The 23,340-nt window shown below is 46.0% G+C and overlaps 1 protein-coding gene across 1 annotated transcript in view; it reads right to left on the bottom strand.

Moving 5' to 3' along the window:
- Positions 1-23,340, bottom strand: part of SNX20 (sorting nexin 20) — a 66,034-nt gene that overhangs the window by 37,713 nt on the left and 4,981 nt on the right. The gene's annotated exons all lie outside the window — the stretch shown is intronic.

Here is a 23,340-nt window from a genome sequence, read left to right as displayed (position 1 = left end):
ACTTTTACTTCAATGATACACACACACACCTGGTGTTAAGAGACGAAACTACTTTAACCACTTCAGCCCCTGTGTCGCTTTAACTGACAATTGCGTGGTCGTGCGACACTGTAACCATACAAAATTTACGTTCTTTTTTTCCCCCACAAATAGAGCTTTCTTTTGGTGGTATTTTGATCACCTCTGCAGTTTTAATTTTTTGAGCTATAAAACAAAAGAGCGACAATTTTGAAAAAAACAAACAAAAACACTATACTATACACAATATTTTTTACTTTTTGCTATAATAAATATCCAAAAAAAAAACAAAACATTTTTTTTCCTCAGTTTCTATATAATTTTGGTAAAAAAAAAAAATTGCAATAAGTAGGGTTGTCCCGATACCGATACCAGTATCGGTATCGGGACCGATACCGAGTATTTGCGGGAGTACTCGTACTCCCGCAAATACCCCCGATACCGAAATAGAATACTTGTTCCCCCCCCCTTGTCGCCGCAAACCCGTCGCCGCAAACCGCAAAGCCGCCGCCGTTAATCAGCGTGCGGGGAACATTACAGTTTCGTTTGAATAGCTGTATCCCCGCAACAGATAGACACTCCCCCTTGCGCGGGATTGGACGGATGATCTGTCCAATCCAGAGCAAGGGGGAGTGTCTATACGCGGCGGGGATACAGCTATTCAAACGAAAGCTGAAATGTTCCCCAAACGGCGTCCGCTCCATAGGGCAAGCTAGGGCGTTCGCCCCCCCTGGAATCAGTGACACACATTTAGCCGCGGCCGCCTCTCGCACCTGCGATTGTCACTGTCTCTCTGTCATGTATGTCAGCGGGACAGCGGCATATCAAGTCAGTCTGTGTTGCATTTGTTTACCTTACGCTCCGCTCCCACCACTATTTTCCGGCCAGCCAATAGATGATCGCTCACTCCCCCTAACTTTACAGTCCAGGCCAGTCCAGTGCTCGTCCTGGCGGCGTGACGTCACTCACGCCGGGAGGGGATCATCGTGGAACTGATGGGAGGCGCGTAGAGAGCTGTACCAAGAGGAGCCAGCGCCGCTGTTTAGGCAAGTTTAACACACAGACACACACACCACACACACTTGTAAAATGGCTCACTACTCGAATGATAACAATCACAATTTCAAATAGTAAAAATCAAAGTGTATAATTACCAAATATTACCATGCAGCAGGTGTGTTCCTTTAGTGCATTGGGGAGCCATTAAAAAAAAATGTCAGTGTAAACATTAATACGTACAAAGTGCGCCAATGTGTGTTGCATTACTGCACTGCAAAGCCAGTCTGCTTTTACTGACTTCCCTTCTGAAAATACTAGTTTCTTGGCTGGAATATGTGGGGGGACATGGCTGGAATATGTGGGGGGACATGGCTGCATTTGGGGACACATTTAAAAAAAAGTATCGGTATTCGGTATCGGCGAGTACATAAAAAAAAGTATCGGTACTCGTACTCGGTCCTAAAAAAGTGGTATCGGGACAACCCTAGCAATAAGCGTATATTGAGTGGTTTGCGCCAAACTTATAGCGTCTACAAAATAGGTTATAGATTTTAGGCATTTTTTTTTTTACTAGTGATGGCGGCAATCAGTGATTTTATCTGGACTGCGATATTTCAGCAGACAAATCGGAAACTTTTGACACTTTTTTGGGACCATTGACATTTATACAGTGAACACAGCTAAAAATAACCCCTGATTACTGTATAAATGTCACTGGCAGGGAAGTGGTTAACACTAGGGCAATTAAGGGGTTAAGTGTGTTTGAACTGTGAGGGGATGGGACTGACTGGGAGAGAAGACAGATCGTTGTTCCTACTTATGCCCTGTAAACGACCGTTTTTTCCTTCGGAAAAAAACTTGGATGGTTTTTCCGCCGGAATTCCGTTCAAGCTGTCTTGCATACACACAATCACACCAAATTCCGACCGTCAAAAATACGTTGACGTACAACACGTACGGCAGCAGAATAAAACGGAAGTTAAATTCCAACGGCGCCACCTTTTGGACTGCTTTTGCTGATCTTGTGTTAGTAAAAGTTTGGTGAGAGACGATTCGCGCTTTTCAGTATTCGTGCTTTTCAGATCGTTTTATGGTGTTCAGTTGGTGCTCGTGGGTTCGTATCTGTCTTTCAGTGCGTGTAGTGAGTTTGCATCTGTTTTTCAGCGCATTCTTGTCCAATTGTTTCTGATTTTCAGGTCATTCTTCATAGGCCTTTCTGTTCTTTAGTGTGTTCTGTTTAGAAAACGGTCAGCTGGTCAGAACGAACTAGCTATGTTGTGGGTACGTACTCGTCGTAGAGTTCGTGCTGTGCATGGGCTTGGTGTTGGGGTTCTTACTTTAACCCAAGCTCAGTCCATGAACAGGGTGAGGAGGAGTTCATTGACAAAGAATTGATTGCTCCAGCGTGACCAATTCTGTCATATGCCTTTGCTGTGGGAGATCCAGAAGAATAATCCTGATGATTTTAGAAATCATCTCTGAATGACAGACCCCGTTTTTCACTGTCTGTTGGCTTTGCTGTCTCCTTATATGTCGAAGCAGGACACCTGCATGCAGCAAGCCATCACTCACGAGCAGAGGCTAGTCGCCATGTTGAACTACTTGGCAATAGGGAGAAGTCTGCAGGACCTCAAGTTCATGACAGGCATCGCCCCTAGGCTCTGGGGATCATAATCCCAGAGACCTGTTCTGCTATCATACAAGTCCTGCAGAAGGACTATATTAAACGGTACATTTTCTCCTTTAACATTACATTCTATGTATTTAATGTATGCTAATGTATTTTATTTATTTCATCATTCCCTAATTACCATGATTGTAATATGCTGTGAATGTCCCCTTTGTCCTCATGCATGCTGTAAGCTTTTAATGCTACTTTTTTGGCCTACATGCATATTTCCCTTCACTAACCTCTCCAGCATGCTATCCTTGGCCCATACACACCTAGCCTAGTCATTTAACAATCTATTTTGTCAGCTCCATTGTAGTGCTTTACCCTAAACACCCCCTAAAATGTGTACAAATGTTTTTGTTCTGATTAAATTCAGACATAGTGGCAGAGGCTTTTTTTTTGGGTCCCAAACTCAGCTAGAACCCCCCCCCCTAAAAAATGTACAATGGGCCATCAGAGGGGGTGAGAAATCTGATAAGTAGGCCTTATATTTTTGTCTTTAACCACTTCAATACAGGGCTTTTATACACACCTCCATACCGGGCCTATTCTGGCACTTCTCTCCTACATGTACAAATCATAATTTTTTTGCTAGAAAATTAAGCAGTACCCCCAAACATTATATATGTTTTTTTAGCAGACACCCTAGGGAATAAAACGACGGTCATTGCAACATTTTATCTTGTACGGTATTTGCGCAATTATTTTTCAAACGCCTTTTTTGGGGAAAAAAATTGTTTCATGAATTAAAAAAAAAAAACAAACAGTAAAGTTAGCCCAATTTTTGGGTAAAATATGAAAGATTAGGTTACACCGAGTAAATAGATACCGAACATGTCACGCTTTAAAATTGCGCACACTCATGGAATGGCGCCAAACTTCGGTACTTAAAAATCTCCATAGGCAAGGCTTTTGAATTTTTTTACAGGTTACCAGTTTAGATTTACAGAGGAGATCTAGTGCTAGAATTGTTGCTGCCACTCTAACGCATGCGGCGATACCTCACATATGTGGTTTAAACGCCGTTTACATATGTCGGCGGGACTTGCGTGTGCGTTCGCTTCTGTGCGCGGGCTACTGGGGACAGGGGCGTTTTAATTTTTTTTATTATTATTTATTTATTTTACATATTTATTTATTTTTTTACACTTTTATTATTTATTTTTTTATTACTTTTATTCCTATTACAAGGAATGTAAACATCCCTTGTAATAGGAATGTGTGTGACAGGTCCTCTTTATGGAGAGATGCGGGGGGTCAATAAGACCCCACATCTCTCCTCCAGTCTGGAAACCATGAGATCGGTGAAAAAAATTCACTGATCTCATGAATAATGTGGCTTACAGCCGCAATCGCGGCTTTATTTACTTACGGGACCTGGGCTTGACGTCACCACATCGCGCCCGGGTCCTCCGACGGTCATAGAGATGACTGATAACCATCTGGTCACCAGTCATCTCTATACTTCCTGCCAGCGCCGACGATTCTTTCTCCGGGCCCCCTATGGCACGGGAAAGCCCGCAGAAGCACCGGATGGCGGCGGGAGGGGGGGGTGTCCCCTCCCGCCGCCTGTAAGAACAATCTAGCGGTGGAACTGCCGCTATGATCATTCTTATGTTGTGCAGAATCGCAGGCACAAGAGATAGATATCTGGATGATGCCTCTCGCTGCAGGCATCATTCAGATATCCCCCTTCAAAGTCCAGGACTTAATATGACGTCCACTCTGGATGGTAGAATACTTAGACACTTTGTGGACGTCATATGACGGTGGCTGGTATTGAGGTGGTTAAATACTTCTTTAAATAAATGTTATACTGATGTTGGCCAAGAATGTTTTTTGTGTAATCGGCTTGCAATGTTATGTGCAAAAGTACCAATATTTAATTTTATGGTTTGACTCCATAGTTTCCTTCAACGCCAGAGGAATGGCAGACTGTGGCCTCCCATTTTGCCCAGCGGTGGGACTTTCCTAACTGTGGAGGGGATATAGATGGGAAGCATGTCCACATTGTGCCACCACCCCATTCGGGGTCTTACGATTACAATTATAAGGGGTTTAAAAGTATAGTGTTGATGGCAGTGGTGTCGGCACAATATGAGTTTCTCTATGTGTACATGGAGATGAATGGCCAGATGTCGGATGGTGGAGTCTTCATCCAGACTGCATCCTGGTATTGCCACCTGGTAAAGACAATGTTGAAGGACTCCCGTTCGTCTTTATTGCTGATGAAGCATTCGGTCTGGGCGATCACCTGACAAGGCCATTCCCCCAGAGGACCCTCACCCTGGAGAGGAGAGTTTTTAACTACCGGCTGGCCAGACCCAAAGAGTCGTTGAGAATGCCTTTGGGATAATGGCCAGCCGGTTCCGCCTGTTTCTGACAGCAATACATATGGCGGACTACAAACTTTACCACATTATCCTGCTGCATATTGCACAATTTCTTACGGCAAATTGCCCAAAATGATCTTGCCTCAGTTGGGCCTGAAGCCGGACTCCCTGTTAATCCCCTGACAGGCCTGGAATCTTGCCATTCTGGCTTGCCCCCCCCCAAAAAAGCGCTCGTGAAGTTCTACAGAAATATGTAGATTATTTTACAGGTAGGGGGGGGGGGCATTGCTATGCCAGACAATGTCTAAATAATTTGTGAATAAAAAAATGATCTGATAAAATCTTGAATTTTCTTCATTGCGTGTGTTTTTTAGCTGTCTCCTATGTTCTCCTAATGCACTTGTAGTGCCAAGTGGATATTCCTTTAGTAAATAGCCACCATTGTCACTCTAAACATAAAATCTCTTCAAAAACTGGTATTGAGCATTGAAAGAAGAAGCCACACATTGTGCACACATTCACATGTTCATATTATTTGGGGGGGGGGGGGGGGATAAACAGGCATGTTTAAAACATAACATACACAACTCTGGAACTTACAAAGTTCAACGTGCAAAAACTGAAGGCAATATCAGACATTATAGTGTGTCAAAACTGTGTTGTTCTGGCCTTCATCAGATGGGGTGATGTTACCCCTGTAAAAGCCAAATTTTGAAGACGACCACAAATTGGGAGTCAAAATGGGGATCCCATGCCTAATGTCAACAAGTGCCATCTCTCATCATGGGGGATCAATGGATGTGTTTTGGGGTGCAACCCCCTCCTGTCACCTACTTGAGTTGCGAGGAGGGGGTTGCACCCACAAAACACGTACATTGATATCCCCTGATGGGAGATAGCACCTGTTGACACACTGGGGCTGATTTACTATAAACAATGCGCTTCGCCGGTTCATGGCTTAATTGGTGCATCGGATAAATCATTAATTGAGCGTGAACCGGCGCAGCAGCGGGCACAATGCAATAATAAATATGTAAACGATAGAAGCCGCCTAACTCCCTTTAGAAGTCTATGGGATAAATCAAAAGTGTTCATTTTAAAGGTTAATGTGCAAGTTTGTCATAAAAAGTGTTTGGGGACCTGAGTCCTGCCCCAGGGGACATGTATCAATGCAAAAAAAAGTTTTAAAAGCGGCCGTTTTTTCGGGAGCAGTGAATTTAATAATGCTTAAAGTGAAACAATAAAAGTAAAATATTCCTTTAAATTTCGTACCTGGGGGGTTGTAAAGTATGCCTGTGAAATAGCGCATGTTTCCCGTGCTAAGGAACTGTCTCTGCACAAAGTGCACAAAAGGAATTCAAAAATCACTCACGGCTATAATGAATTGTCGGCTCCCGGCAATTCAGAGAGAATTCATTCATAAAAAAAAAAAAAAAAAAATAAATAAAAAAAAGTGGAGTTCCCCCCAAAAATCCACACCAGACCCCTTATTCAAGCACGCAACCTGGCCGGCTGCAGGAGAAGAGGGGAGGACGAGAGAGCACCCCCCCCCGAACTGTACCAGGCCACATGCCCTAAACATGGGGAGGATGCTTTGGGGTCCCCCCAAAGCACCTTGTCCCCATGTCGATGGGGGACAAGGGCATCATCCCCACAACCCTTGCCCGGTGGTTGTAGGGGCCTGTGGGCGGGGGGGCTTATCGGAATCTGGAAGACCCCTTTAACAAAGGGGGCCCCCAGATCCCGCCCCCCCCCCCCGTGTGAAATGGTAATAGGGTACATTGTACCTCTACCATTTCACCAAATAAACAAAAACAAAGCATCCTCCCGATGTTTAGGGCATGTGGCCTGGTACAGTTCGGGGGGGGGGGCTCTCTCGTCTTCCCTCTTTTCCTGCGGCCGGCCAGGTTGCATGCTCAGATAAGGGGTCTGGTGTGGATTTTTGGGGGAACTCCACGCTATTTTTTTTACATTTGGGGTGGAGTTCCCCTTAAAATCCATACCAGACCTAAAGGGCCTGGTATGGATATTTGGGGGGGGAACCCCACGTCATTTTTTTACATTTGACGGCTGGGTTCCCCTTAATATCCATACCAGACCTGAAGGGCCTGGTAATTGGATTTTGGGGGACCCCCACGCTTTTTTTTTTTATGAATGAATTCTCTCTGAATTGCCGGGAGCCGACAATTATTATAGCCGCAAGTTATTTTTTAATTGCTTTTTTTCCCCCCTTCAGGAATGACACTTTGTGCAGAGACAGTTCTAAGCACGGGAAACATGCGCTATTTCACAGGCAGGCATACTTTACACCCCCCCCCCCAGGTACAAAATTTAAAGGAATATTTTACTTTTATTGTTTTACTTTAAGCATTATTAAATTCACTGCTCCAAAAAAAAAACGTTTTTAAAACTTTTTTTTTGCATTGATACATGTCCCCTGGGGCAGGACCCAGGTCCCGAAACACTTTTTAGGACAATAACTTGCATATTAGCCTTTAAAAATAGCACTTTAGATTTCTCCTATAGACCAACAGGGTGTTCCGCGGCTTTTCGAATTTGCCACGAACACCCCAAATTGTTCGCTAAACAGGCAATGTTCGAGTCGACTCGAACTCAAAGCTTATCCCTATTAAGGACCGCCGCACGACTATTTACATTGGCAGAATGGCACATGGACGTACAGGTACGTCCCCTTTAAGATGCCCAGCCGTGGGTCGCGACCGCACCACCAGCGGCGCACGGTCGCAACCCGGTCCTGTCCTCTGTGACTGCGCCCGCGGGACCTGCGGACCGGATCGCCACCGATGTCCCGCAATTGGGTCACAGAGAGGAAGAACGGGGAGAGTAAACAAACCTTCCCCGTTCATAGTGTGGCTGTCAGTGATTGTCTGTTCCCTGAGTTAGGAAACGACGACCAAAGACGTCACATGCACAGCCACACCCCCCCCCCATAGTAAGAACACTCCCTTAGTACACACTTAACCCCTTCACTGCTAGTGTAATTTTCACAGCAATCAGTACATTTTTAGCACTTTTTCGCTGTGAATGGTCCCAAAAATGTGTCAAAACTGTCCGATGTGTTTGCCATAAATGTCGCAGTCATTTTTTTTATGTCATTAGAAACGTTGTGTGTGGGCTCCAGAGCATTTTTCACTACGTTAAAAATGGGCATTAAAAATGTAGAACATGCTCTAAATGTTTGTGTTTTTTTAACGTCGTAAAAAAAATTGTTGTGTGTGTGTGTGTGTGTGTGGGCTTTAACGACGTGAAAAAAACACGCATGCTCAGAAGCAAGTTATGAGACGGGAGCACTCGCTCTGGTAAAACTAGCGCTCGTAATGGAGATAGCACATTCATCACGCTGTAACAGACTGAAAAGTACAAATCTTCTCTCAGAGTTTTACCAACACGAAATCAGCACATGCAGCCCAAAGGGTGGCACCAATCCGAATGGTACTTCTCCTTTATAGTGCTGTCGTACGTGTTGTACGTCACCGCGCTTTGCTAGAGCATTTTTTTTTTCACGATCGTGTGTAGGCAAGGCCGGCTTAACAATAAATCGGGTTGGAAAAACTGTTTTTTCTAGACTATTAAAAACGGTCGTGTGTACGCGGCATTACTCAAAGTCCCAACCCCCTTTTTTGGTTTCCATGTACAGCCACGGCCAAAAGTTTTGAGAATGACACAAATACTAATTTTCACAAAGTCTGCTGCTGCCAGTTTTTGAGATGGGAAATTGCATATACTCCAGAATGTTATGAAGAGTGATCAGACGAATTGCAAAGTTCCTCTTTGCCATGAAAATTAACTTAGGGCTCTTTCACACGGAGCGGACCGTTTCCGGGTCCGCTCCGTGTGTCTCCGTCGGCTCAGCGGGGATCCCCGCTCAGCTGTCGGCGGATAGGGCGGTCCCCGCACACAGTGCAGGGACCGCCCTGTCTCTGCTCCGCTGTCCCCTAAGAGGAACCTGATGCAGACGGACCGTCTGCATCAGTGAAGAAGGCTTCAGGGTGCCCAAGAAAGTCCAGCAAGCGCCAGGACCGTCTCCTAAAGGGGATTCAGCTGCGGGATCGGAGTGCCACCAGTGCAGAGCTTGCTCAGGTGTGAGCGCATCTGCACGCACAGTGAGGCGAAGACTTTTGGAAGATGGCCTGGTGTCAAAAAGGGCAGCAAAGAAGCCACTTCTCTCCAAAAAAAACATCAGGGACAGATTGATCTTCTGCAGAAAATTGTCATGAATATGCAACAAGTCTGTCTGCTTACCTGATCTCTATGTGTTCATTAGAGGCTGACCCTGCTCTGGTTTCCCTTTTTATCACTTCCTCTTCCTGTATGGCTCCACCCTAGTCCATCCCAGGAAGCCTATATTAACCGTTGCTCTACAGGTCTGCAGTGCTGTTCAACAGTGTTCCTATGCTTAGTTCCTGTCTGCAGTGTAGTTGCTAGTTCCTGTTTGCAGAGTGCTACGATCATCTTCTGTGTACCGTTTTGGCTTGTTCCTGACTTCCTTGTCTGCCTGTGCCCCTGACTATTTGCATGTCCCACGGTTATCCTTGTCTGCCTGTTGCCCTGACCTCGGCCTGCCCATCACCACTGTTTGTCCTGCCGGCTGCTTCCCCTTTCTCCCTGCGGAGTGTGACTTAGGGAATCTCTGGAACGCGACCTGGACCCAGTTGCGGCCAAGACCATCCTTACCATCAAAGGCTCTGGTGAATACAAAACTGGGTCTTAGACTCCGCGCCCTGGGTGATCTTACGTTCACGCTTCGTCTCTGCTAGAAGTAGTCGGCCATAGGGTTCACCACCCTGTGGTGCATCCCTGACCCCAACAGGGTGCACTCGTCACCTGGCTACAGGTGACCTGACAAAAATATGGTGAATGGACTGCTGAGGACTGGGGCAAAGTCATATTCTCCGATGAAGCCTCTTTCCGATTGTTTGGGGCATCAGGCAAAAGGCTTGTCCGGAGAAGAAAAGGTGAGCGCTACCATCAGTCCTGTGTCATGCCAACAGTAAAGCATCCTGAGACCATTCATGTGTGGGGTTGCTTCTCATCCAAGAGTGGGCTCACTCACAATTTTGCCCAAAAACACAGCCATGACTAAAGAATGGTACCAAAACACCCTCCAACAGCAACTTCTTCCAACAGTTTGGTGAAGAACAATGCATTTTCCAGCACGATGGAGCACCGTGCCATAAGGCAAAAGTGATGACCAAGTGGACCAAAACGTTGACATTTTGGGTCCATGGCCTGGAAACTCCCCAGATCTTAATCCCATTGAGAACTTGTGGTCAATCCTCAAGAGGCGGGTGGACAAACAAAAACCCACTAATTCTGACAAACTCCAAGAAGTGATTATGAAAGAATGGGTTGCTATCAGTCAGGAATTGGCCCAGAAGTTGATTAAGAGCATGTCCAGTCGAATTGCAGAGGTCCTGAAAAAAGGGCCAACACTGCAAATACTGACTCTTTGCATAAATGTCATGCAATGGTCGATAAAAGCCTTTTGAAGTGTGTGTAATTATATTTCACTACATCACAGAAACAACTGAAACAAAGATCTAAAAAAGCAGTTTAGCAGCAAACTTTGTGAAAACTAATATTTGTGTCATTCTCAAAACTTTTGGCCACAACTGTACATATCCTAATCTTTAAATATGTCTTGGAGGAAGTAGAACTGCGAAGGATAGGGTGCCCACGTGTCCCGGATTGCCCAGGACTGTCCCGCAAGTGACATGAAGGTGCCTGGGACCCAGGACAGACATTATGGGACAATACAGTGTCCCAGAATGAAATAGAGGACACAACCACCCCCTACTAATTAATAACTCAATTTCTGGAACTGGTTGCTAGGGCCAGTGCTGCCTGGCATCTTGCAACCAGTGACAATTTACTCTCAGACAGTAAGACCGGGAGCGAGGCCTGCGCCTAGTGCAGCACTGCTGTCTCCACCTATTGGTAGCAAGTGGTACATTCACCTGACAAATAACCCACCACCAAATTCCCCATCAACCTGAGACTAATTTCCTCCCCCCCCCCATCTTTTTTGGTGGAAAGTGAGAGAGGGGGTGTGTCCCTGGATGGCAGTTTGGAAATGTGGTCACCCTATGCGAGGACTCAGATGCAACTGAGTGAGTGGATAACTTGTATAGCGGTACAAATGCGAACTAAATCACCTCAAGGCGCTTATTCCATCTGGTGTCGTCCTTATCCTTCAAAAGTTTTTTTCTGAAGGCCCGATGGTTTTCTTCCATGTGGATGTTTGTTGGTAGAGCATTCCATAGCCATGGTCCTTGGACTGCAAATCTTTGTTCTCCCTTTGACTTGTAGTGGGACTTGGGGGAAGTAGAGGAGGTTTTGGTTAGTCGATCGGCGTGCGATTTGGGGGGGGGGGGGGGTAGGGTTTTATTTTCTCACATTGAGGAGCCTTTCCTTTTGTGCATTTGTGGGTGAGGCAGAGGGTTTTGAATGTGGCCCAATCCTTTACTGTTAGCCAATGAAGGGTCCTCAGGGATGGGGTGATGGATTCCCAGGGTCCCCCCCCCCATTACCAGCCTGGCTGCCGTGTTCTGAACAACTTGTAGGTGCAAAATCTGGTATTTTGGTAGTCCTAAGTAGAGGGTGTTTGCGTAGTCGAGTCGAGAATTGATGATTGTTCCGACTACTACCGCTGTATCCTCTTCCGGGATAAAGGGGATGAGTCTACGCATAGATGAAGGTAATGGGATCCACTGACTACTGATCCTATTTGTGCATCCATCAACATCTGAGTCAAAGGTGACTCCGAGGCTTTTGGCCTTTGTACTTGGGGTGATGATCTGTCAAAGGATGGTGGGTGGTGTCCATGAGGTCCTAGCTTTAGTCTTTCGGTTTGCGTAGAGGAGAAGTTCTGTTGAGTTTGAGGGAGCCCTCAGTCAGCGGCTCGTCGATCAATGCCAGGCATTTTTCAAATCCGTTATATCAGTCGTTTTTTCCGGTGATCCGAAAGTAAAGTTGAGTGTCATCCGCATAGGAGTGGAAAAAACAAATAAAGCTGCACCACAATAAGCGCCCCATTGAGAACGTCAGATGATGACGAAACGCGTCTGGGAAGGACAGGCAGTAGCGTCACCACATTGAGGAGGAAGGGCTCCTTGTAATTTGCCCGCCGGCTTATTTCAATTTTAACCAATGCTGTTTTTACCGCAATGTTTGTGAGTATCTTTTACCATACTATATTAAAACCTTTTTTATAACTGAATTACGCTATGGTGCATCCTTCTCTTGTTTCCTAACTATGCATATGGGAGAGTGCTATCTAGCGAGTTCCTGAGAGCCGCTTTCCTTTGGGATCCTGTGGATGAAAGGCCGTGGCTGGGTTACAGCCAAACGCACAGTTGGCTTACCCTCTGGTAAGCAGCCTCTTTTACTGGTGAAGGGATCACTTCAGTCAAGCCTTTTTGTCACTTTAGCGGTGTGGTCTGTTAAGGAACATCTGCATGAGTGTGCCTATTAGAGGATCCATTTTAACTACTTCCATGCTGTTAAATACTCACTATGGACTGATGTATTCGATCACACTATTTATTTCATTACACTAATTTATTATATAACTGATTATTGTGGCGCAGCTTTATTTGTTTTTTCCTTGCTATATTGTGTATCACACGTCTGTTGCAGCCTTTGTTTGTTTAGTTTTTGATCAGCGCAGTTTTCTGTTTCCAATCCGCATAGGAGTGGTAGCACAAATCCTGTTCGCTGATGATTTTGAGGAGAGGGCGGAGGTAGATGTTGAAAAGCATGGGTGACAGGGGCGATCCTTGAGGGACTCCGCAAGAAGTGGTGCGCGTTTTTCGAGGTGAAAACTCCTAGTTTCACTGTTTGGGAACGATTTTCTAGAAAGGATGCGAACCAGGGTAGATCTGAGTCTGTAACTCCGGCTACTTCTTTGAGACGAATGAGTAGTTTTGTGATCTACTGTGTCGAATGCTGCACTGAGGTCCATTAGCTCCAGTAGGCATGATTCTCCGTCACTGGAGTGAGACACACAGTGCAAGTCACTAACGAGGATGAGCTTGTGAAATGCGCTAGTGGGGAATGGCTTGGGAGGAGATAGAGCTGAAGCCTTTGTGCACCAGAGGGCTTTCATGATGTGTACTTCCATTTTACTTATTTTAGTATTTTAACCCAGTGACACAGGTGCGTTAAAAAATTAGGCTAAGTTTTGGGGTCAGGAAAAGCACTCCTATTAATTTCTTATCAGCACCAATATCTGCTACTGGAACTACAATTGCTGATCCCCCTACATTACAAACTAACGCACTTATAAAGTTAAATTTTTTACTAATTTTAAACGCTTTTACTGAACTTAATATGCATATGACATTTGCATTCAAATTTTGCATTCAAATTTTGATGAATTCTGCAACTAAATATTTCTTCAATTGACTACAAAGAATGAAATGCGATAAATGACTCTCTGATATTTGTGGCAGAGGCTCCAGGACAAAATAGGTTCAGTTCCACCATGAATACAGGAGTGGCATTGTAATTAGACGTTTGTTATCGGAGCACAATTGCCGTACAGAACTTTGAGGTCTGGATGTCACATGTGACAGCTGGGTTTCATCACCTACTTCTTTTGTACTCCTTCTAGAAGTATCAAGCTGAAGTTTCTCAATGGAGTATTGTTTGGGCCAACCACAGACTTACCACATACAGTACTAGACAATTACCCTTTAGTTACTCACGTACCCTTGCAGGATTTAACAGCGCGGTACTCAAATGAGGCAATTATACGTCAATTAAAAGTATTCACTTGAGCCCACAGTGCTCTCGAAACCCTGTGCTATTAATAAAACGAGAGAGCCTGCACAAAAGTGACTATATGTATAAATCCTGTATAATAATAATATGTGGCTATTGTCTGATCTTTGGTATGTCCTGTCAGCTTTTAATAAAAGTCATGTTTTATGTCATCCTAATACAAAACAGTATCCATTCTAGCTTAAGTACCAGCACAGATGTCAATTTTGCGGCAGATCGTGGTTGGTGTTGGTCTCCAGTGCCATCCTGTGGACAATTCATTTATAGCAGCAATGTGAAATTAAAGTTTCCAAAGTGCGTACACAGCCTAGTTGTTAAAGCAAAAGTCCGCCCAAAAACAAATAATTAAAAACCAGCAGCAAGGGGGGCGTGGCCTGGCGCAGCATGGAGTAGGACGTGTGGTCTCTAAGCTCCGTCCAGTACTCCTGTAAACCATTGATCCGGTGCTGTATAATCTGCAAATCAAGAAGACTACCTATATAGGGTCCCCCTGCATACCCTACCTAATCTTCCTAGCTACTCAGAAAAGCAGTGGCCCGAGCGGAGCCGCGATTCACCTCCGCAACGGCCGCATCTAGGCAAGTCTGCGGCTTCGGCCTGCGCACGGAGGTCTGCGGCCATCTTGGTCCTCCCGATCCCGGAGCCTGCACTGGGCCCTGTTCTTCCCTCGGGCCCGAAGTCCTGCCTCACACCTTGCCTGATCTCCTCAGACTCCCGGCGGCCCAAACGGAGCGGCGATACTCCCGCACAGCGGCCAGGTTTGGAAAAGCCCGCGCCCATCTTGGTCCTCCCAGCTCCAGATCCAGTGCTGGGCTCCGTCCTTGTATCGGGCCTGGAGTCCTTCCTCACGCCCTGCCTGGCTTCCTTAGACATCCGGCTATCCAGAGCGGCGGCCCTCTCCAAAGGCAGTGACACTCAGGAAAGTTAGTGGCTTCGGCCTATACACAGAGGCCCATTCTGGTCCTCCTGACCCCCGAACCAGCCGGAAGACCCTCTTCCCACCCTGTCTAACCCACTCTGGTTGGCTCCAACTCATCACACCCGCTACCATGTCCCCCCCCAAAGAGTCAAAAATCCACTGCGGCGAAGCTCGCACAGTACTGCCAAAATGATGGCGAGAAAGCTGTAGAAGATGGCGTCGCTGAGAAATCGGGCGGAGAATGCGGGCAGGGGGACACAGACAAACTGTTGGAGGCGATTACACTCTGCAGGACCTCTCTCACTGCCCAGATCGAGGAGGTCAAGGTGGACATTTCTTTGATAAGACAGGATTTCCAGAAACTTTGCGACATGGCCCTCCGCCGCCCTTGGGTTGGGTGGGCGTATCACTCCACCCACACGACTCACGCTAGGGGTGTTTCTGTATTAATCGCAAAATCTGTACATTTTGAATTGTGTGAACTTATCACTGACCCCAATGGCCGGTATGTATTTCTCCATGCCAAGTTATATGGTGAACAGTTCCTTAAGGCTTTTTACATACCTCCTCCCTTTAGCACCACTGTGGTTCTGGAGGGCTTTGCCTTCATGTCTCGAAACCCCACAGTACCGGCAATATGGTTGGGCAATTTCAACACTACACTATGCCCGGCCCTCGATAGACTGCAAACGACACAGATATCGGGCATTAGCGCTGATGCGACTAAATTCTCTAGACTCAGCTCCACCTTTCGCCTTGTAGACACATGGAGGCACAACTTCCCACATACTTGAGTATACTCCTGCTTCTCCTCTACACACAACTCTATGTCCCGAATCAGGGGTCAAGTCCTGGGAAAAAAAGTGTGGGAACTCACCCAAGATTCCCCACACCCCCACCTCAAAAATAAAAAAGTGTGTGTGTGTGTGTGTGTGTGTGTGTGTGTGTGTGTGTGTGTGTGTGTGTGTGTATATATATATATACACACACACACACACACACACATACACACACACACATATACCTGCATTTATACAAACAAAAATTGACAAATAAACTGCAACATTTATTGTAAAGTGCCACATCTAAAATTCACATGCATTAAACAAATAAATATAGCACAGATGTAACAATAAAATAATTTTATCTGTATGCTATACCAACAAAAAACAAAAAAAAAACACCACACTGTGTGATAACGGTTCCCTCGCAGGGAATTTCTAATACAAGTTGCAACGACTGGGGGCCCCTTCTGCACTATATTTCTATACAGGCTCCAATATGTGGGGCCCCTGCTGCCCCAAGGTGTCCGCATACATGTGTTGGTTTGTGTAGAGGAGTGAGGCATGATTGCTGAGCATGCTGGCCTGGGGCCCCTCTCTTAAGGCTGCCTGTATTGACTGTATAAAGTGGGGCCCAGGCCACCGGGCCGCTCACTCCTCAGTGCCCCATCAAATGCAGCCTTACCAGTGCTCATCAAATGCAGCCTTACCAGTGCCCATCAAATGCAGCCTTACCAGTGCCCATCAAATGCAGCCTTACCAGTGCCCATCAAATGCAGCCTTACCAGTGCCCATCAAATGCAGCCTTACCAGTGCCCATCAAATGCAGCCTTACCAGTGCTCATCAAATGCAGCCTTACCAGTGCTCATCAAATGCAGCCTTACCAGTGCCCATCAAATGCAGCCTTACCAGTGCCCATCAAATGCAGCCTTACCAGTGCCCATCAAATGCAGCCTTACCAGTGCCCATCAAATGCAGCCTTACCAGTGCCCATCAAATGCAGCCTTACCAGTGCCCATCAAATGCAGCCTTACCAGTGCCCATCAAATGCAGCCTTGCCAGTGCTCAGCAAATGCAGCCTTACCAGTACCCAGCAAACGCAGCCTCACCAGTGCCCAGCAAACGCAGCCTCACCGGTGCCCAGCAAACGCAGCCTCACCAGTGCCCAGCAAACGCAGCCTCACCGGTGCCCAGCAAATGCAGCCTGATCGGTGCCCATTCGTTTCCGCAGGACTCGAGCCCTGGTAACCCTTCACCATTCTATGCACTCACCACAGAAAAGACCTTAGAAAGCCTTGTATCAGTATCCTGAAGCTTAACAATGTCTCATTCAAAGCAGTAGAAGGTCCGGGGGAGCATCATAGGAGACTGGTACTATGCAAAAAAGCTCATACAAAGGAGAACTTAGAAAAGGTAGTCGTCCTAACTTTTTCCGGCCAGGTTTTGTTTTTATGATGCTGCAGCAAGATTTTTTATAAATAATACACTATTATAATCTTTATTTGGGCTCCTTCATGTGAGCTTTTTTGCACACACTGTAAAAAAAAAAAAAAAAACCTGTGGATGAAAAACGATTATTGATACTTTTTGCAGCAGCAGTTTAAGATGGGGGAGTGGGGCCACAATAAACAAGCAGACTCCACTTTATATGATGCCATGCTCAAAGCATCTTTAACCTTTAGCAGAGTAGGTTGCGGCTTTCATGGTAAGTAAGCAGATGGGCGAGAGGATTCTGGGCTGCAGTTTAACAAGGAGAAAACAACAACAGTTTTTCTACTACACGTTTAGTAAATGTGAACATGCACAAAAATTGGCAGTAATTAAGTGTGGTTTAAATACCCTGACACAGGGATAGATCAATAAATACAACACAGTCATTACTGTACAGCGCAGTGCACGGCTATCACACGCTAAGAAGAGCAACAGCAACAGGCGACGCTGCAGTGTTTACTCTAAAGAGCCTCAGAGAATTTTTTTTTTTTTTTTTTTCTTTTTTAATGATACAGCAGGGCTGCATTCATTCCTAAAAATGCCACTTTTAGATCACTGTTAAATGACCTTTGAATTCCAAAAACCATCGCACCATGCCTACTTATCTTAAAAAGGGAACATCAAACATAAGCCAGTGTTGCCTACATCACAAAAATGCAAACACCTAGAATCTAGATGGTAGCAACCAGCAACTCGTTCTAGTCACAGCTCACCTGCTTATACAGCCTGAGAATGCTGCTGATACACACTGAGCAGACGCAACAAACTCAGAACAAGGTAGGTAAGTCGACATTCGCTCCAAGGACCTGGAAGTGATGTTAGTTTAGAGAGGAGCAAGTGGGTGACACATCGAGGAGCTAGAGGTCCTGGGAAACGTTCTTGGAAAGTACAAGGGTGCTGTTAGATCACTGCGGTCAAGCGCCCCCACATCTGTAGAGCCTGGGTGAACTGCCCTGCCCCTTATCACTAGAGCCAAAACTGTTACTGCTGGAGGAGGAGGAATAGGCGGACCGAGGGAGGGGAGGATGGGCGCGGCTTGATGGCAATGGGAACAACGTTTCTGCTGTGGAAGAAGTAGAGGAACGTCGTTCCCGCAGGACTCGAGCCCTGTCCCGAATAGATTTTATTCTTGTGTCCCACACCCTGGCACCACGTATCCTGGAAACTGTGTTTTGCCCCGGGTTACTGTCTGACCACAGTCCATATTGGATCACTCTCAGTCTCCCTATTGACAAACCGCGGAGGCCATGGAAACTGAATCCGTTCTGGCTCTCACTGCTTCCGGAGGAGGATGTGCTCATCGCCCAATGGAGGCAGTATTTTTGGGAAAACGATCGCACGGCCTCTATAGCTGCAATCTGGGATTCATTAAAAATATACGCCCGCAATACCCTGATCTCACACATAAATAAAATTAAGACAGACTCCGCTGGTGCATTTGACAGGGCAGTGTCGGAGCTAGTCTCTACTGAATGAGAATATGCTGCCAATCCCACCCCGGCAACAGCTGCTCAGCTTAAGATGCAGACCAGAGTGGTAACCCAACTACAGTATACGAAGGCTCGTCAAAAGCTTTTCTTTACTAAACAGAAACTCTTTGAATACGAAGAAAAGGCAGGCAAGATCCTAGCGTACCTAGTGTATAGCGAAGATAGAACCCCGGTTGTCATCACCCTCCGCGGGCCGGGGGGTAGTCGGGTCATGGACCCACAAAGCGTAACCTCTGAGTTCAGGGAATTTTTTGCGGACTTAATTAAAACGACAGTGACTGACCCAACGGACTTGCAGACTGCTTTCCTCTACAGCATCACCTTCCCCCAACTGACGAAGGATCTGGTAGACTCGCTTGAGGCACCCCTTACCACGAAAGAAATAGATGCTGCGATCGGCAGTTTCGCTAGAGCCAAATCCCCGGGCTCCGATGGTCTCCCTGTGGAGTTTTACACCCAATTTAGCAAACTACTAACTCCCAAGCTGCTTGCGTTATTTAATCACTTATTTGAAACCTTCACTCTGCCTCCCTCTATGCATGAGGCGACGATAGTCCTTATACTCAAACCTGGGAAGGACCCGGGTTACCCCGAATCCGATCGTCCCATCTGTCTTCTGCAAGTGGATATAAAAATACTGGCCAAGGTGCTGTCCCTCAGATTAAACCAAGTCATTCTGTCCCTTATACATGCGGATCAGGCAGGTTTCATGCCAGGCCGCAACACTTCTTTTAATCTACGTAAACTATACATCAATCTCCAAGCTACACATGCAGAGGTTGGGTCACGGTAGTGGTGATGTTAGACACAGCAAAGGCGTTTGATTCGGTGGAGTAGGGATATCTCAGGAGCTGCTTGAAGGGATATGGCTTTGGACCACGGTTCATCAGGTGGGTCCAACTGCTGTATTGGGAGCCCGTGGCCAGGGTGGTGGCTAATGGCTGGCCATCTCGAATGTTTGACCTCAGTAGAGGCACAAGACAGGGCTGCCCTCTTTCACCACTGCTGTATGCCCTGGCCACGGAGCACTTGGCCATGTCCATCCGAGCCAATTAGGAGATCAGGGGACTGAGTTCTGGCACTTTGACTGAAAAGATTAGCATGTATGCAGACGACACACTGTTATGCCCTCCAGACAATTGAACGTTTTAGGACTTTTTCTGGGCTAAAAATCAACTGGGGGAAATCCCAAGTTCTTCCACTCGACAGCTTCCCACCTACTGAATTTCAAGACAGTTTGCCATTACAACGAGTCAGTACCATAAATTACTTAGGGATAAGCATATCCAGAACACCGGCGGATTATATACACTTAAATTTAGATTAATTTCCCATGTCAAGTCCAAACTACGAACCTGGGCCCGTCTGCCACTAGGGGTCTGGGGCCGGGTTAACCTTATCAAAATGGTCCTCCTACCCAAGATACTCTATGTTCTCTGGCACTCCCCGGTGTACTTACCTCTGAAACACTTTAAGTCCCTTGAGGCCCTTCTCAAACCGTTCACATGGGGAAACAACAGACACAAGGTAGCTTGGCAGGTGCACAAAAACCCCACAGATCTGGGGGGCAAACGAAAACAAAAAACAGCAGCTACACATAAAGCAGTTGCTGGCTTTTAATAATCAGACACTTACCTGTCCTGGAGTCCAGCGATGTCGGCACCGCAGTTGATGTGTCGGCACCGCAGTTGATGTTTCCATCAGCTGTCGGGTGCTGCCACCACCATTGCGGGTAAGAGTACCCGGCAGTGAAGCCTTTCAGCTTCACGCCGGGAACCATACTGCTCATGCGCAAGGCCCGCTCCTCTCTCCTACTGGCCCGGCGACAGGGGAAGGAGCCCCAGCCGTGACACCAATACCGCGACAGAGGCTCCCGGAAGTGGGAAAGGATACCTGTCCCTCCTCCCCCCGAAAGGTGCCAATTGTGGCACCGGAGGGAGGGAGGAATCAGATGAGCGGAGGTTAAACTTTTGGGTGGAACTTCGCTTTAACAGCTTAGGCCCCGGACCATTTTGCTGGTCAAAGACCAGACCACTTTTTGCGATTCGGCACTGACGCTTTAACTGACAATTGCGCAGTCTTGTGACGTGGCTGCCAAACAAAATTGGCGTCCTTTTTTCCCTACAAATACAGCAGGGATATGCAATTAGAGGACCTCCAGCTGTTGCAAAACATCATGTCTATGTCTCTGGGTGTCATGCTTGTGGCTGTCAGAGTCTTGCTATGCCTAATGGGACTTGTAGTTTTGCAACAGCTGGAGGTCCGCTAATTGAATATCCCTGAAATATAACTTTCTTGTGGTGGTATTTGATCACCTCTGCGGTTTTTATTATAAATTAAAGGGGAGTTCCAGTCCCCCAAACATTTTTTTTTTAAAGACTGCTCTGTAATTGTCAAAACATGTCAATTCAAATTTCTAACATGTTATATTTATTGGGCTTTTACTTTCTTGAAAAATCGTTTTCTACTCACAGATCTCGGAAGCAGGCAGGTTCCATTTTGGGTGTGGGCATCTGAAGCCCTCCTGTGTTCATTTCCTGGACTTCTGTACATGCGCAGTAAGGCCTCACTGACCTGTTGCCATAGCAATGTCGGCTGTAAGTGCCATCCTCTGCCCCCCCCCCCCCCCCCATCCATCTCCCTCATCAGTAAAATAGTGACAGGGCGGGCAGCAGCTCAGCACAACTCAGGCAGCGGTGACACAGGGAGGAGGCACGCTTTCAGAATCAGCATCAGCCTGTTGTAGCAGGTGCTGTCAAGTGTCCTCCACTACCCCCCCCCCCCATCCATCCATCCCCCCGATCAGTGAAATGGTGACAGGGTGGGCTGCAGCTCAGCACAACTCAGACAGCGGGGACACAGGGAGGAAGCGCGCTTTCAGAATGTTTCCCCTGCTTGCCTCCTCCCTTTCTCCTGTCAGAGCGCGGCTCTCTCATTCATTCGCGTCATTTGCAAATAACGTGAGATTTCAGGAATTAGGTGATTCGCTGGGACTCCTGAGATACACTACGCCGCTATCCCAGGAACCCTTGCAAATCGCCTAATGACTTAATCGCCTAGGCTATTAGGGCCGGAAGCCAAGAAGAAATTAGATTAAAAAGGTATTTCTAGGCAGGAAAAAAAAAATGTAAACGCCAATGTGAAAAGGATTAGCTAAGGAGGTTGTATACAGAGAAAGTTTAGAAAATGGGTGGAACTCCATTTTAAAAATGGAGCGACAATTTTGAAAAAAAACTATATTTTTAACTTTTTGCTATAATAAATATCCCCCAAAAATATATATAAAAAACATTTTTTCCTCAGGTTTAGGCCAATATGCATTCTACATATTTTTAGTAAAAAAAAAAAAAAAAATCACAATAAGCGTTTATTGATCGGTTTGCGCAAAAGTTATAGCAGCTATAAAATAGGGGGTAGTTTTATGGCATTTTTATTAATAATTTATTTTTTTTACTAGTAATGGCGGCGATCAGCGATTTTTATTGTGACTGCGACTTTATGGTGGACACATCGGATACTTTTGACCAATTTTTGGGACCATTGGCATTTTTACAGTGATCAGTGCTATAAAAACGCACCGATTACTGTAAAAATGACACTGGCAGTGAAGGGGTTAACCACTAGGTGGCGCTGCAGGGGTTTAGTCAGTACTAGGGAGTGATTCTTACTGTTAGGGGGTGTGGCTACACGTGACATGTCACTGATGACCGTTTCCGATCACGGGGAACAGCCATCAGTGACAGTGTCACTACGCAGAATAGGGGAATGCCTTGTTTACAAAGGCATCCCCCTGTTCTGCCTTTGCCGACCGCAATCGCGGGGCTCCCGGGAACATCGAGTTGGCGTGGCGATGAAGTAGAACACCTGTCAGTTTTTATCGCTGGCTCTCTTTTTGTTTACTGCTTTTATTAAAAGTAAAAAGAAAATCCCAAATTTTGGGTTGTCCCCAGAAAAGTAATATAGGTTGGGTTGTCCCCAGAAAAGTAATAAATCTTGCAATGGGGACACTAATTCTGGTGACCTGGGGGTTTCCAAGGGATTCCCTTAATTTGCATGGACTTCCTCTTACTTCCTGTTTGACTATGGGACAGGAAGTGAATGGAAAACTCCCCAATGGGACACAGATAGCAAAAAATAAACTGGCAGGGGTTTCAACCCTCCATTACTCTATCCAAAATTAAATTACCTATAGTTCCACTATAGATAAAGAGGAATTTAATGGGATTTTTAATGTGCATAATAAAGCTGGCATCCTGCAGTAGCGTGTGTGTCCCTGTGGATCACCACAGGGACACACACGCTACTGCAGGACGCCAGCTTTTGAGACAAGTGCAGGCTTGCGAGGATAGCTTATGTCCCTGGGTATCGAGTTCATTGCAAAACCTTGTTTCCTGGTCCTTGAATGCTCCCTATAGTCACCTATTTCTCTTGGTCTCTTTGATGCAGGCAGACATTTTTAGAACCACATAGTGATTTGATCATAATATACCATACTTTAAGAGACTTGGAAGACTTGTACCTCTAATGGACAGCACCCCCTGAAGAAACCCGAATTATGGGTGAAACATGTTGGAAACTCCATTCTACAGTGCTGTATCCATGAAATTGTATTGAAATGTACTTGCCAATTGTTTTTTTTAATAATTTTTTATTTCGTCTTTCAATAAAACTTTTAATTCCATATTCTGAGATCATTGGACCTTATTCTGCACCTTAAAAATCCCATTAAATTCCTCTGTATCTATTCAATTAAGGGATGTGGTGCTAATTAGTTGGTTTGCCCATGGTTATAAAGTCCAGTTCTACTTTAATGTTTATATGAAACCCAAC

Source organism: Rana temporaria, chromosome 11 (genome assembly GCF_905171775.1).
Source record: "Rana temporaria chromosome 11, aRanTem1.1, whole genome shotgun sequence".
Lineage (NCBI taxonomy): Eukaryota > Metazoa > Chordata > Amphibia > Anura > Ranidae > Rana > Rana temporaria.
Note: the sequence above shows the minus strand (reverse complement) of the source record. Positions and strands in the feature narration are given on the sequence as shown.